The following is a 13,369-nucleotide window of genomic DNA, read 5'->3' as shown; positions in this document are numbered from 1 at the left end:
TTCCAACTTTTTACATTTATTTACATTTTCTTCTATTTTTTTTCATTCTTTTGATTTTGTTTGATTCTTGATGTCTCATAGAGTCATTAGTTTCAACTTTCCCAATTCTAATTTTTAAGGAATGATTTTTCTTCAGTTAGCTTTTGAACTTCTTTTTCCATTTGGGGCACTGGTTGCTGATTTATGATATAGCTAAGAGCTTCCTGCTGGCTTGCTTGTATACCGCTTGTGGTGGCTTACATTCTCCTTTTACCCAAGACAGACCATTTCTGAAGTCTTTCTAAATTATTCTGTGCTGAAAAATTGTTTCTCTCCATCTTTTTGTATATTCTGTGACTCTAGAATGATTTTAGGAGCTTGATTTAACATTGTTTCTAAGAGGAACTTGGGAGAGCTCAGACAACTTCCTCGCTTCTCTCTGACATCTTGGCTTAGTCTCTCAGTTGCAGTTTCTTGATCTGCAAAATGGGATGACTATAGCCTGAAATTCATGCAGTTATTGTAAAGACCAAGAGAGATAATGTATGCAAAGTACTTTTAAACCTTCAGGTACTATTCAAATGTTAACTGCTATTACTATTTGCTGTTGATAAATTCTTGCTCATAGCTTAAAGTAAGCTAAAAGCATGAAATAGGTTAAATTAGCAATGGTTGGATAAAATAACAGATAAGAAAAGAAAGTAAGCTATACCTGTATTTATTTTTTCATGTGAAGAATGAAAACAATATATTTGCTTTATTTATTTTATAGGATTAGTGTTAGGAAAAGCACTTTGTAAACACTATAGTGCAATATCAATAACAGATAGCCCAAGTAGTGTAGTGGAACTCAGAAGGTATTAAAATAGGAGTCTTTAACCTGGAGTCTGTGAATTTCACAATTTTTTTTGATAATTATATTTCAACATTATTTTTTTACAATCATGTGTATTTTCCTTTATGCATTTAAAATATTATTCTAAGATTCCTTGGGTTTCTTTGTTGTTGTTATTGTTTAGTAGCTTTCAATCATGTCTGTCTCTTCATCATCCTTTGCAAGGGTTTTCTTGGCAAAGATACTGGGGTGATTTACCATTTTCTTCACCAGTTCATTTTACAGATGACAAAGATGGGACAAAGAAAGTTAAGTGACATGTCAAGAGTCACACACTAGTAAGAGTTTGAGGCTAGATTTGAATTGATTCAACATACTGACTGTAGGTTTGACATTTCATCCACTGTGCTACCTAGAAACTAGTCTAATTTCACCAGATTGCTCACCCATCCCACCTCTCAAAAAACAAAAAGGCTAAGAGGATGCTGAACTAGAGGAAATTCTCCGGTGTTTTAAAAAGCATATATACTTTGTGAAGTATTTACAAAAAAATATCAGTAAGGATAAGAAAGCATGGGAAGTTGCAATCACTCCAGGATGATTTCTAAGTATTCCTAAGTTTTTCCTGACATTGTAATATGTGAATTCTCATTCCTAGCCCTGAATAATTTTTTTTTTTTTGGTATCTATTGAGTAGTTTATTTTAATGGTGAACATTTTTCTCTAAATTTCTTTACACATTTCAACAAAGTACATCAGAGCTCTTGAGTATACCCTTCCAGGATATAACAATAGCTAATAGTAAGCTACTTCTAGGCCTCATGTGGCTCAACTAGGGCAGTCCTCTTCAATCCCCTCAGTACTCAAATTAAAAGTTTTTTATGAAAATTAGCTACGTATTGACACACAGGAACTATTTAACTAATCTTAAAATCCCAATCCAGTGACTTGATAAGACTGTCCAAAGTATGCCAAATCTGAACCAAAGAAACAATAACAAAACAGTCATATTTTCATGCCTTCAGTTTAGCAAAAGTCACAAGCCTATTTAAATCCACTGAAGCCTCACAAATAAAAATGCATTTTGCAAGAAATCTTGGCTATTCAATGCCAGCCTGAGACCTATTATTCTTTTTCTTTTCTCATTAATTGCTCTGGGATAACTCTTCAACAGCCTGATTTTTGAAAGCCACTATAAAGTACTTTAATAAGAGCAATAGAAATTATGGGTCTGTTTGAAACATGGGAAGACTTTGTATTGCATCCCCTTTCACTTCATACATCGATAGTAAATATTGCCCAAGAAAAGTTAAGAGAAAAGATAATAAATTGCAAATGTAAACAATCTCTTCCCTCCATTTATAATCAAAGAAATTAAGTGATAATAAGTAATAGTACCAGCCCTTCCTCCTGACTCAGTCAAATCCAGTGATTCAGAATATTTGGCAAATCATGTTACTACAGATGCCATACTAAGGCTGTTAACTTACAACATTGACTGTGTTCTTTTGCAGGTTGTCCTGGCTTATTCTTCACCACGGAGATTTTTCAGAAGTTACTGGATTGCTCATAGGTTCAGGTGCTTTTTCTCTTTCATAAGAAAGTGAGAAAAATCCTAATTTGAAGTGAATAGAAAGAAAGAAAAAATCAAAAAGAGGAATATCAAATTATTTATGAACTGAGCAGTTATATTTTCCCTTATTAGCTAGGTTAAATATATTTCACTGGTGTCCAATCTTCATTGATTTTTTAAAAAAAGTTAAGATTCTAAGATTCTAAATGAATTCAATCTGCTATAAGGCCAGTGGATTGAGGATTCTGGTAGATCCCTCTGGAAGGCCTCACTTCAAGATGAGTTTGCAGGATAGTCTTATAATCTGCCACCTGACCACTTAGTTTTACTGTGTGAAGTAGAGTGAAATGAGGCAATTATCTTTTGTACCTTCTAAACCTCTCTGGGCTATTGGGGGTATTAAGAAGATCATGTTTGTAAAATATATTCTCATTTCCTGAGAAGAAAGCCCCTATGTAAATACCAAGCAATTATTAGTGGTCATAAGCTTTTTATTGAAGACTGTGCCAGAATATAAAAAGCAAGGATGGCTCAGCACCAAGAATCATTATCTCTCTAGCACCCAAACATCTTCCCCATCAGCAATGCTGCATTTTTTTTTTTTCTAGAGAGTGGGGATTGGAGGAGATACTGAGGAATTCTGAGTTTAAGAGAAGAAGACAAAGAAAAAAAAGAATAGAGACTGGGGTGGGGAAAACAGCAAGGGAGGAGGGCATGGATGTGTAGAGGGAGGGATGAGGCAAATGAAGTGCTTGGTAGTGCCTCATTACTTGGAATATACTCTGTGAGTGGCTGATATTGTCAGTCTGCTGTGTTGTGTTCATGGTATGTGTCTATGGTGCTGTGAAATTTTCCACTTGGCTGTCCTCCATATCCACCCACTAAGAATAACACTTACACATACTGAAAAGTGTCACAGCAAGGCCATTTCTCAAGGAAGCCTGGACTTTATTTTATTTTTACAGAAAAGACCTACTCATGTCCTAATCATAAGTGTTTTGCACGCCTGAATTTCTGATATTTCTCTTTTCTTTTAAAGTGCAGCCAGGAATAGCTCTTTCTGAGCCAATACTATCAAGTTATTTTGACTTGCGTGCCCTTGAGAGGCATACTTGAGGTGAAGGAACTCACATTAGTGGTTTTGGGGTTTAGGGACTCTGAAAAACATGGAATTTTAAGTGCTCAGCTTAGGGTCCTTCCCTTTGCCACTGCCCCCCTTGCAAGCCCAATCACCAACGCTGACATTCATTATTTCTTTTTCTAAGATAACAAGCTTGCAGAGGACACAGGTGGGAGTTGCTGTGTCATCACTAGGGGCTTGCTAATATTTGCTAGAGAGACAAGTTGCCACTTAGCTCATCAAAAACAAGAATGAATTACACTCAAATCTTATGCCTGAAATTGACACATTGAAAGCAAAAGTGAATTATACTCCAACTTTAGACCTGACAAAAGGCATTGGCAAATGTAATTACAAATAAAGAATTTAAAAAATACACCTGAGGTGAAGGTAATGTCTAGAGGTATAACTTAGTCTTTTTTTCTTTTTCTTTTTTCCTCTCACTCAATAGTATTTTATTTTTCCCAATTACATGTAAAGATAGTTTTCAACATTTATTTTTTATGTGAATTTGAGTTCCATTTTTTTCTTCCTTTCTCCCTCTTTAACCTCACCTTCCCAAGACAACAAGCAATCTAAATTATAAATGTTCAGTCATATTAAACACATTTCCACACTGGTCATGTTGTGAAATAAGAATCAGAATAAAAGGTAAAAACCACCGGAAAGAAAAAAAAAGTGAAAATAATATGTTTAAATTTGCATTCAGACTCCACAGTTTTTTCTCTGGACATCACAGCATTTTTCATCACGAGTCTTTTAGAATTGTTTTAGATCACAATACTGCTGAGAAGAGCAAAGTCTATCAAAATGGTTCATCTATATACAATGCTTCTGTCGCTGTGTACAATGTTTTCCTGATTCTGCTCAAATTCACTCAGTATCACTTCATTTTCTTTCTGTCCATATTTTCAAGTCTTTCCAGATAATCTAGTTCTTTCATCCACTTCTTTTCTGCTTATGCTCCTTAAGGGCAGGGATTATTTTTTTATCTGCTTCACCAATGACAATAATTCACCAGTAGATGGAGTTGTGAATTGACCTGCCCATTATAAAGAAAAATTCTGAACAGCAATATATTTTTCACACGAAAAATCTTTGTATAGCCTTTAATCCAATAATACCTCTGCTAGGTCTGTATCCTAAGGAGATTAAAAAAAAAAGAAACAAGAATCCATTTGCACAAAAATATCCATAGTAGCTCTTTTTGTGGTTAAGAATTGGAAACTAAGGGGGTTCCATCAAATACAAGAATGGGCAAATGTGGTCTGTCTCTCTCTCTCTCTCTCTCTCTCTCTCTCTTTCTTTCTCTCTCTCTCTCTCTCTCTCTGTCTGTCTGTCTTTCACTCTCTCTTTTTCTCTCCCTCCTACTCTTCTCAAACAAAATGATGTTTTATGAGTGAATACTATAACCTATATCAAATTACTTATCATCTCAGGGAGGGAAGATGAGAGGAAGGGAGTGATAAGATGTGGAACTCAAAAGCTTAAATGTCATTAAAATTGTTTTTACATGTAATTGGGGAAAATAAAATGCTACTAAAAATAACAGTTTTATATCCTTAATACTTAGCACATTGTCTAGCACTTAGTAGGCACTTTATCAATGTTTACTGAATTGAATTATATTTGTGTCATATGCTAGCTACTAAACTACAAGCTACATGAGGGCAGGGTTTAATCTATATCTTATTTGAACTTTATACTTCATCTAGGATCATGCTCTATAAAGAAAAAGGCATTTAATAAATGTTTAATCATTGAAAAACTAAAAATTAGAATAAAAAAGAATATGATTAAAATGGAACTTAAATATAGACCCAGTACATGTAAGCCTTTGAAAAATCAACTTGGCAATTCAAGGTTAGATGCCTTTCCTTAGTTACCTCCTGTTTATTCATTCTCCAATAAGAGAAGCCTTTCATAAATTCTCTCATGAGTCTAGGATTCACTTCATTTCAACAACTATTTATAAAAATAATTTCAATTCACATAGTACTTTCAACTTTATAAAAGTATGTTCGTCAATGGAAAAAAAATGAAAGAAGCAGTTGGTTTAATTAATATACCTGCTTTTGCAAGTGAAAGAACAAGTTCAGAATAGTTAAAAATGACTTATGACATACACACAGAGAGAAAGTATCAAATCTTTGGAGTCCACGGTTTTTTTTTTTTTTTGCTGCTATCCTAGCAGTTTTCTTTTCTGGTCTTGAAGTTAGTATTCTGTTTTCTTAATAAGATGAGCACTTTGACCCACCAACATAAAAGGCACTGGAAATGTTGTGCTCATCTGGACTTTCTCCACCACTCACTCTATTACAGGAGTTGGCCTGGCTTAATCCTCAACCAACATAAATCAGTAATCCTCTCCAGCACCCCCCTTTCCCCTTAGTTTCCCTAGAGCAGCCTGGGACAAGTTCATTCATGTTTTCCTATGAATGAAGAAACCAACTTGTACCATTCTCACAGCTCATTCTAGCTTTATTGATTTCCTAACAAATACATCATTCAGCATATCTTTAAAGTAATTGTCATTTTGTAAGTAGTAATTATCAGAGAGATATAGGATTTAAATTTTGTTTGAAACAAACCAATCCACTAAAAAGGATATAAGAATCTTCTTTTTTTTATTAATTTAATAATGAGTTTATTTAAGATCATGGGGGAAAAAATTTCTTACATCCCAGACTACTAAACTTTGTATGGTCACAAGACTGAGTTTACAACCATTCACTAAGACAGTAATTCTTGGTGATTTACCTGCTATGAATAGACAAAGAAACAGAAAATGGAAGAAAGAATTCTTGGAAGAAATTTGGTTCAATATCCTGCCCAAAGGTGAGTATTGAGAAAACAGGTTTTTTCCAGGTTGACAATTACATCCTCTCTCCAGAGAAGGAAATTATACAGTCCATATTCTTCCTCATTCTATATAGCACTTTGTGTTTGTATCAGAGACTTTAGGTGTTGATTAATTTACCACTACTCAGATATATGTGTGTTTGTATACATATAGGTGTGTGAATACTTGTGTATGTATATGGAAGAAGGTAGGTGTATTGGTCCTGACTCATGATTTCATTTTATAAGGGAACTTCTCAGAATGGAAGTGTGCAAACTCCTTTTTACTAATAACTTCAGCAATTCTTCTATAACTTAAAGTCTATAATCTAAGGCCCTTGTATCAGAGACGGAATTTAAATTTATCTCTCATTGATTGTATGGTTGGATATCCACCAAATTGAAATGTCTCTCAGTGTACACTCACGTAAACACACACACATATACACACTGTGCTAAATTGTTCTTGTTTTCATGCATGTAACTCAATCTCTAGGATAAGGAGATACAAGTATTCTAGTGGCAGAGTCTTGAGCATTGGCCTATTACCCAAACTCCTTGAGAAACATCTTATGGGAATCTCTACTGCTATAATTTATGCCCATTTCTAACCCCCAAGATCAGAGGGTATCAAGTTACCATCCTCCAAATAATAGTCTATCACATAACTGGAGTAATTTTATCTTAAATTTGCCTTCTTTAGACTAAACAATCTAAATGACTTCAAACTTTCATTTTGGAGTCTGTTTTGCAATCTTACACATATTTTAGATGTTCCCTGAAAATGACTTCTCTAAGAAACCAAGTTCTTTATTTAATAGAAATATAGAATATAGAATAGAAAAGTCAATTATAAAAAAAACAACCAATAATCATTTATTAAGTACTTATTAGATTCTAGGCACTGTGATAAATACCTGGGATAAAAAGAAAGGCAAATTCAAGATCTGTGTCCTTAAAGAGCTCACACTCTAACAGAGGGGTCCACATGCCAACAACTATGAATATACATATTCAGAAGAGTTGGAAGGTAATCTCAAAGAGAAGGTGGGAAAGCAAGGGGTTAGGAACACATGGAAAGGCCTTCTGCCAAAGATAGGATCTGAACTGAGTCTTAAAGAAATCCGGGAAGCCAGGATGGAGGTGAGAAGTTACATTCCAAGAATGGGGTAACAGAAAACTGACCGCCAATGAGTCAAAAACTGCATGGGTGAAAAACATGGAAGGCCAGAGAGTATGTACAGGGGATAAAGTGTAGGAACACTAGAAAGGTAGAAAGAAGTCAGGTTTTGAAGGGTTTTAAATGACAAACAAAGTATGTTGAATTTGATCCTAGATGTAATAAATAAGTCCCTGGTGTTTACTGAGTGGGAAGGGAAATGAGATATTTAGACTTTCACTTTCAAAAAATCACTTTTTCAGCAGAGTAGACGATAGATTGGAGAGGGTAAAGACTTTCTTAAAGGAGATCAATCAGAAGGCCAGTTCTGTAGTCCAGGTATGAGATTATGAGAATTTTAACTAGAGTGGTAGACTGGGGAGAGAAGGAAACATTTTTTGTTTTATTAAACACTTTTTAGTCTTGTCCAACTCTTTTTTTTTTTGGGGGGGGGGTGTTTCTTGGCGAAGATTGCATCATGATTTGCCACTTCCTTCTCCAGCTGAAAAAACTGAAGCAGAGTAAAGTGATTTGCCCAGGCTGATACAAGTAGGCCAGATATGAACTCAGCAAGATGAGTCTTTCTGATTCTAAGCCCAGTACTCTATCCACTGGGCCACATAGCTACCTGAAGAGACAGATATGTGAAATATTATGAAGATAGAAGTGGGAAGAACTTGGCAAAAGATTGGATATTTAGATTCTATGTGAAAGAGATGTCAAAAATGATATTGAGATTTAGGAAGATGGGAAGGACCTTGACAGTAATAGTGGATTTGGGGAAAAACAAAAAGAACTCAGGTTTTATACATGTTGAGTTTGAAATTCTGATGGTATTTGAGATATCAAAAAGGCAGTCAATGATGAAACATTGGAACTCAGAAAAGATATGAGGGCTGGGAATGAACTTCACTGAACTAATGAGTTCAGCAAAAGGGGTTGTATAAAAGGAGAAGAGAAGAACACTTAGAAGAACCTCAGGAAAATATCCATTAACTTTTGAACTGAGAGGTCTTTGGGGTTTCATGCTGCTTCTATAGAACAGTATCAAAGTGTGCATGTGGGAAAGAATAATATTAACAAACCTAAAAGATGACTGGTCACTAGAGAAAGAATGTACTTTAAAAATAAGGAAACACTTTGTTCAGTTTTAGAAAACTTGATATAGTAGTTTCATATTTTCTTATGCATATTTACTTGCCCTGTACCTATGTTCCACTTTGGCATCATATGGGGAAATCCCCCTCCAGTCACTTGCATAAAAATCAAGGAAAATTATAAAAACTCTAGTAAGCCAATAAAAAATTTTATAAGAGTCTCTTTTTCCAACTCAGAACTGAAGCTTTCTGGAAGACGTAATAGAACTGCTGGTAAGTGCCATGTTAGGAAATGTTTCTTCTACAGGAGAGTTTGAATCAAAAAAATTATAAATGTCATTCACGATAGCCAGGGACTCATAGATTCCCCAGAAAGTTTGAATCCAGGACATCTAGGATAGAACAAATTCCTAGAAAGATTTCAAAGGGAATTTCTTTACAGGTATTTACTCTATTGGGAGAGAAAAAGAAGGAAAGCAAAGGCAGAAACTATCTCCTTATGAAGGCCACGCATTTAGCCTAATTTTGAAATATATGATTAAGCCATCATTGATATCCATAATCTTGATTATCTCCATGGCAATATTTTCATCCCAGATTGGCAGTCTGCTGGCCTCTAGGATGCCTTGGGCTATTTCCTCCCTGCTATGAGTTAGAATATGCCAATGGAACAGAAATTAATTTTAGTATCAGCTCATGAAAAAAAAAAAAAACAACTAAGAGTCAATGAGGAAAATCAAATGAGGAGAAACCCAGACTAGGAATAAGAGAGAGAGGAGAATGAGAATGGGAGGAATGAGAACAGTCTAATTTGTTGAGAATAGTAAATATGTTCAATTCATTTTTAAAAGATTTTTTAAAAATTAATCACTAACTATGTGCCAGGAATGAGAAGGCAGTATGGCACTATAAATAGAGAACTAACTTTGGAGTTATGAAGGCTTGAGGTCAAGCCCTGACAGATACATACTGGTTTGGGCCAGTTAATTAATTTCTCAGTGACCCCAGGCAACTCTCTCTGACTATAAGTTGCAGAAGAGGTGCTAATTTGCATGGGAAAAATAGAATCCCTTTGGGGAGGGTGGTGTGAAGATTCAATGAAAAAAAAAAAACAAAACACCAGGAACTATGCCAGATCCTGAGAAAACCAAAATGAAACAGTCCCTGCCCTCAAGGAACTTACAGAATCACTAAGGGAAATAACATATAGGAAGATAAAGAAACAAAAAAAAAAATGAATGAATGAGAGAGCATTAATTAAACCCTGAATATGTCAATCACTGAAAATACAAATATAAAAGCAATCTCCCTCCTCACAAGAAGCTCACAATCAAATAAGGGAGATAAAAAAGTAGTAAGAGATCAGCCCAGAATAGTAAATGAGAAGCAGATTGTGACAGTCCTTGAATGCCTATATCTAGCATTTATATTTTTTTCCAAAGACAATGGAACTTCACCAGATGTTTCTGAATCAATGAGTCATATGAAGGGAGCAACTAATTCACTGGGAAAATTCTTAGTCAATAAACATTTATATTAAGTGCCAGGCACTGTGCTAAGTATTAGGGATGCAAGAAAAAAAAAAAAGGGCAAAACATTCAATCTCAAGGATTTTATAATCTAATGGGGAAGACAACAGGCAAACACCTATGTACAAATAAACTACAGGAAGGATAAAGGCAGAATAAATTGAAGATAACCAACAGAGGAAAGACACTAGGGTTAAGAAGGAGTAGCAAAGTCTTCCTATAGAAGGTGGAATTTTGACTGGGACTTAAAGGAAGCTAGAAAGTGAAGATGAAGAGAACATTTCTTATCAGGGACAGCTGCAAAAAAGCCCAAAGTCATAAGATAGAACATTTTATTTAAGGAAAACTAAAGAAGTCAGTGTCATTGGGCAGCAGTGTGTGTGTGTGTGTGTGTGTGTGTGTGTGTGTGTGTGTGTGTGTGTGTGTTGGGGAGGATAAAAAGACTAGGTCTGAAAGGGAAATCTAGTAGACATAGGAGACCAGTTTGGGAGCTATTATTACAATATATGTATATAATAATCAAGGTTTGAACTAAGCTGGCTGCAATGTGAATGGAAAAGAATGAGTATGAGTATACTATAAGTGGAATCAACAAGCTTTCACAACAGTTGTGAGTAAAAAAAATGAATGAATGAATGGGAAAAATTAATAAGTACTCATTATTAGATGCTACAAGCATTTGAGATACAAACATGAAAGTCAAAACAGTCCCTGTTCTCAAGCACATAAGAGAAGTTTCGATGTAGCTAGAAGTATGTGGAATTCCAAGAGTGAAGAACCAGTGGTTCTTAGGTTGTGGCAGAAGATCAGATGACAAACCTAGGGTCTAAAGCAGTGGTTCTCAAACTTTTGTTTTCAGTATCTTTATCCTATTAAAAATTATTGAGGATCTCTCCAAAGTGTTTTTGTTTATCGGGTTATATTTATAGAAATTTACCATGTTGGAAATAAAAACTATTTTTGAATTTGTAGACCCTCTAAAAGGGTTTCAGAGATCCCCAGGATTCTCTAGACCATACTTTGAGAACTACTGGTCTAAAGGGTATAGAGGGAGGGTAGATGGTAAGGCTTGGAGGATTTTAGGAGGCAATAAAGGACAGGAAATAGTCAAAGATGACTCCAAAGTTATTACAAGATGGTAATGACATCTAAACAAATAAAGAAGTTAGGAGAAGAAAGAGATCATCAAAAGAAGGAAAAAAACCCATACGTGCAAAAATGTTTGTTAGCAGTCTTTTTTTAAGTGGCAAGGAACTAGAAATTGGATGCCCAGCAATTGGGGAATGGTGGAATAAGTTGTGGTATATAAATGGCATGGGATACTATTATTATTCTATAAGAAATGATGAGCAGGCTGATTTCAGAAAAGCCTGGGAAGATTTATATGAATTGATGCTAAGTGGAGCAAACAGAATCAAGAGAATGTTGTATACAATCACATTTTGTGATAATCAACTGTGATGGACTTGACTCTTCTCAAAAATGTGGTGATTCAAAGCAATTCCATTAGACTTGGGATGGAAAATGTCATCTGCATCAAGAAAGAGAACTATTCAGACTGAATACATTTTCATCTTTTTTGTTTGTTTTTTTCTGGTGGTTTCTTGCACATGACAAATATGAAAATATGTTTAAAAGAATTGCACATATTTAACCTATATCAGATTATTTGCTGTCTTGGGGAGGGAGGAAGTAAGGGAGGAAAGGGGAAAAATTTGGAACACAAAGTCTTACAGAAATGAATATTGGAAACTATCTTGACATGTATTTGGAAAAATAAAATACTATTAAAAAAACAGTAAGAGGAAGGAGAAGATCTAGGAGTAAAAGTAAAACATTCACTTAGACAATGATGAGATGGAAGAAGCCACAGATGATCTAGGCTGTACTGGATGGCCACGTGTCTCTTAAAAGACATATATGAAGAAGAGTTAGCTTCTCACTGACAATTAGGACATTGTCCCTTTAATCACCATGTTGCCAAGAAGGTTATTAGAAGGCCTTGAAGAGATAAGGAATACTAACAAAGCATGAATTATCTTAGCATATATCATTATGTTGGATTACCTTCCTCCTTTTAGAACAGTAGGATTTATCACACGCATTATCCTTTAGGTACACTCTAAAACTCTTGCTCTACTTGAAAGGATTATCATTTAGTCTAAGTATTGGGAGAAATGTATTTTGTCAATCCAGAAATAAAGATGGATTTAGGTATTCTATCTTAATTTATAGGCATCTCTAAATTAAAGGTCTATTAGTCAAATAAATGATTCTTAGGCAATTTTCTCATATGGCCCTCTACTTTTCCATTTATAAGAAAGTCAATAAAATCTTTAAGAGACCTACAAGAGACTCCACCAAGTAAATAAGCATTTATTAAGCATCTACTACATATGAGATAGTGGGGATAAAAAGAAATATAAAATCAGGCCTCAAGGAGCTCACAATATAATGATTAGGAGTTTGTTGATTATTTTTTAATACAACAATATTAAACAATTCTAGAAAAATTAGATACCATAATCTTTTCCCCTTTGAGAGATTCTATTACCTAAAATCATAATAGTAACTCCCTAGAAAACTCTAAATCCTAACTGAAAAGCAATAGTTAATGAGTTAGAGAACATAATGACCTCAAGGCTACTAACCACAGAAATATTTTCTAAAATATAAAGTTAATGATACTTTTAATTATGTAACTTCAAAGACACTCAGTAATCAGTGGGTATTTTACAGTTTCATTTACATCAGCCTCATTGATCTTCCTTAGGTTCTTTTTTCTTTTATGAATCCAAAACCAACCAAATAGGAAAAATTGTGGAATTTTAACCTCTTTCCTATTGTCACTGGGGAGAGCGCCTACGTGTAGAAGTACTATGACTCTCCAAGAAAACTGGAACAAGAGCACTATTGAAACCATCTCTTCTTTGCAGGGTGGTTTAATAAAACTATTCTAGCACAAAGCAGAGCTTTCAACAGGGCCAGCCATGAACACTATGTAATAGAGATAAATACCGCTTGGCATTAAGTGCAGGGATTACCTTTTGAAATAGTCAAGGCAGGTATACTTTGATGTGGGTTGCTTGGTATGGTACAGAAGCCAAGAAATGCGATTATTCACTCTTTACTTCTTCCTTTCTATGAATGGAAGATCTGATTCACTATTTGGGGCATGGATCAGTATGTGGCCATTTATGTATGTTCCTGCATGTGCACACATGCCTTTTGGAGAA

General features: G+C 34.8%; 1 protein-coding gene across 3 annotated transcripts in view; it reads right to left on the bottom strand.

Moving 5' to 3' along the window:
* Nucleotides 1-13,369, bottom strand: part of ATXN1 (ataxin 1) — a 654,648-nt gene that overhangs the window by 333,478 nt on the left and 307,801 nt on the right. For all 3 annotated transcript variants that reach the window (XM_051970650.1, XM_051970648.1, XM_051970649.1), the window contains exon 7: nucleotides 2,305-2,429. The gene's annotated coding sequence lies outside the window, so the exon portion shown is untranslated. The remainder of the gene's footprint in view (nucleotides 1-2,304; nucleotides 2,430-13,369) is intronic.

The sequence above is a fragment of the Antechinus flavipes genome, chromosome 1, assembly GCF_016432865.1.
Source record: "Antechinus flavipes isolate AdamAnt ecotype Samford, QLD, Australia chromosome 1, AdamAnt_v2, whole genome shotgun sequence".
NCBI classification, from domain to species: domain Eukaryota; kingdom Metazoa; phylum Chordata; class Mammalia; order Dasyuromorphia; family Dasyuridae; genus Antechinus; species Antechinus flavipes.
The sequence above is the reverse complement of the archived record's forward strand: the minus strand, read 5'-3'. Positions and strand labels throughout refer to the sequence as shown.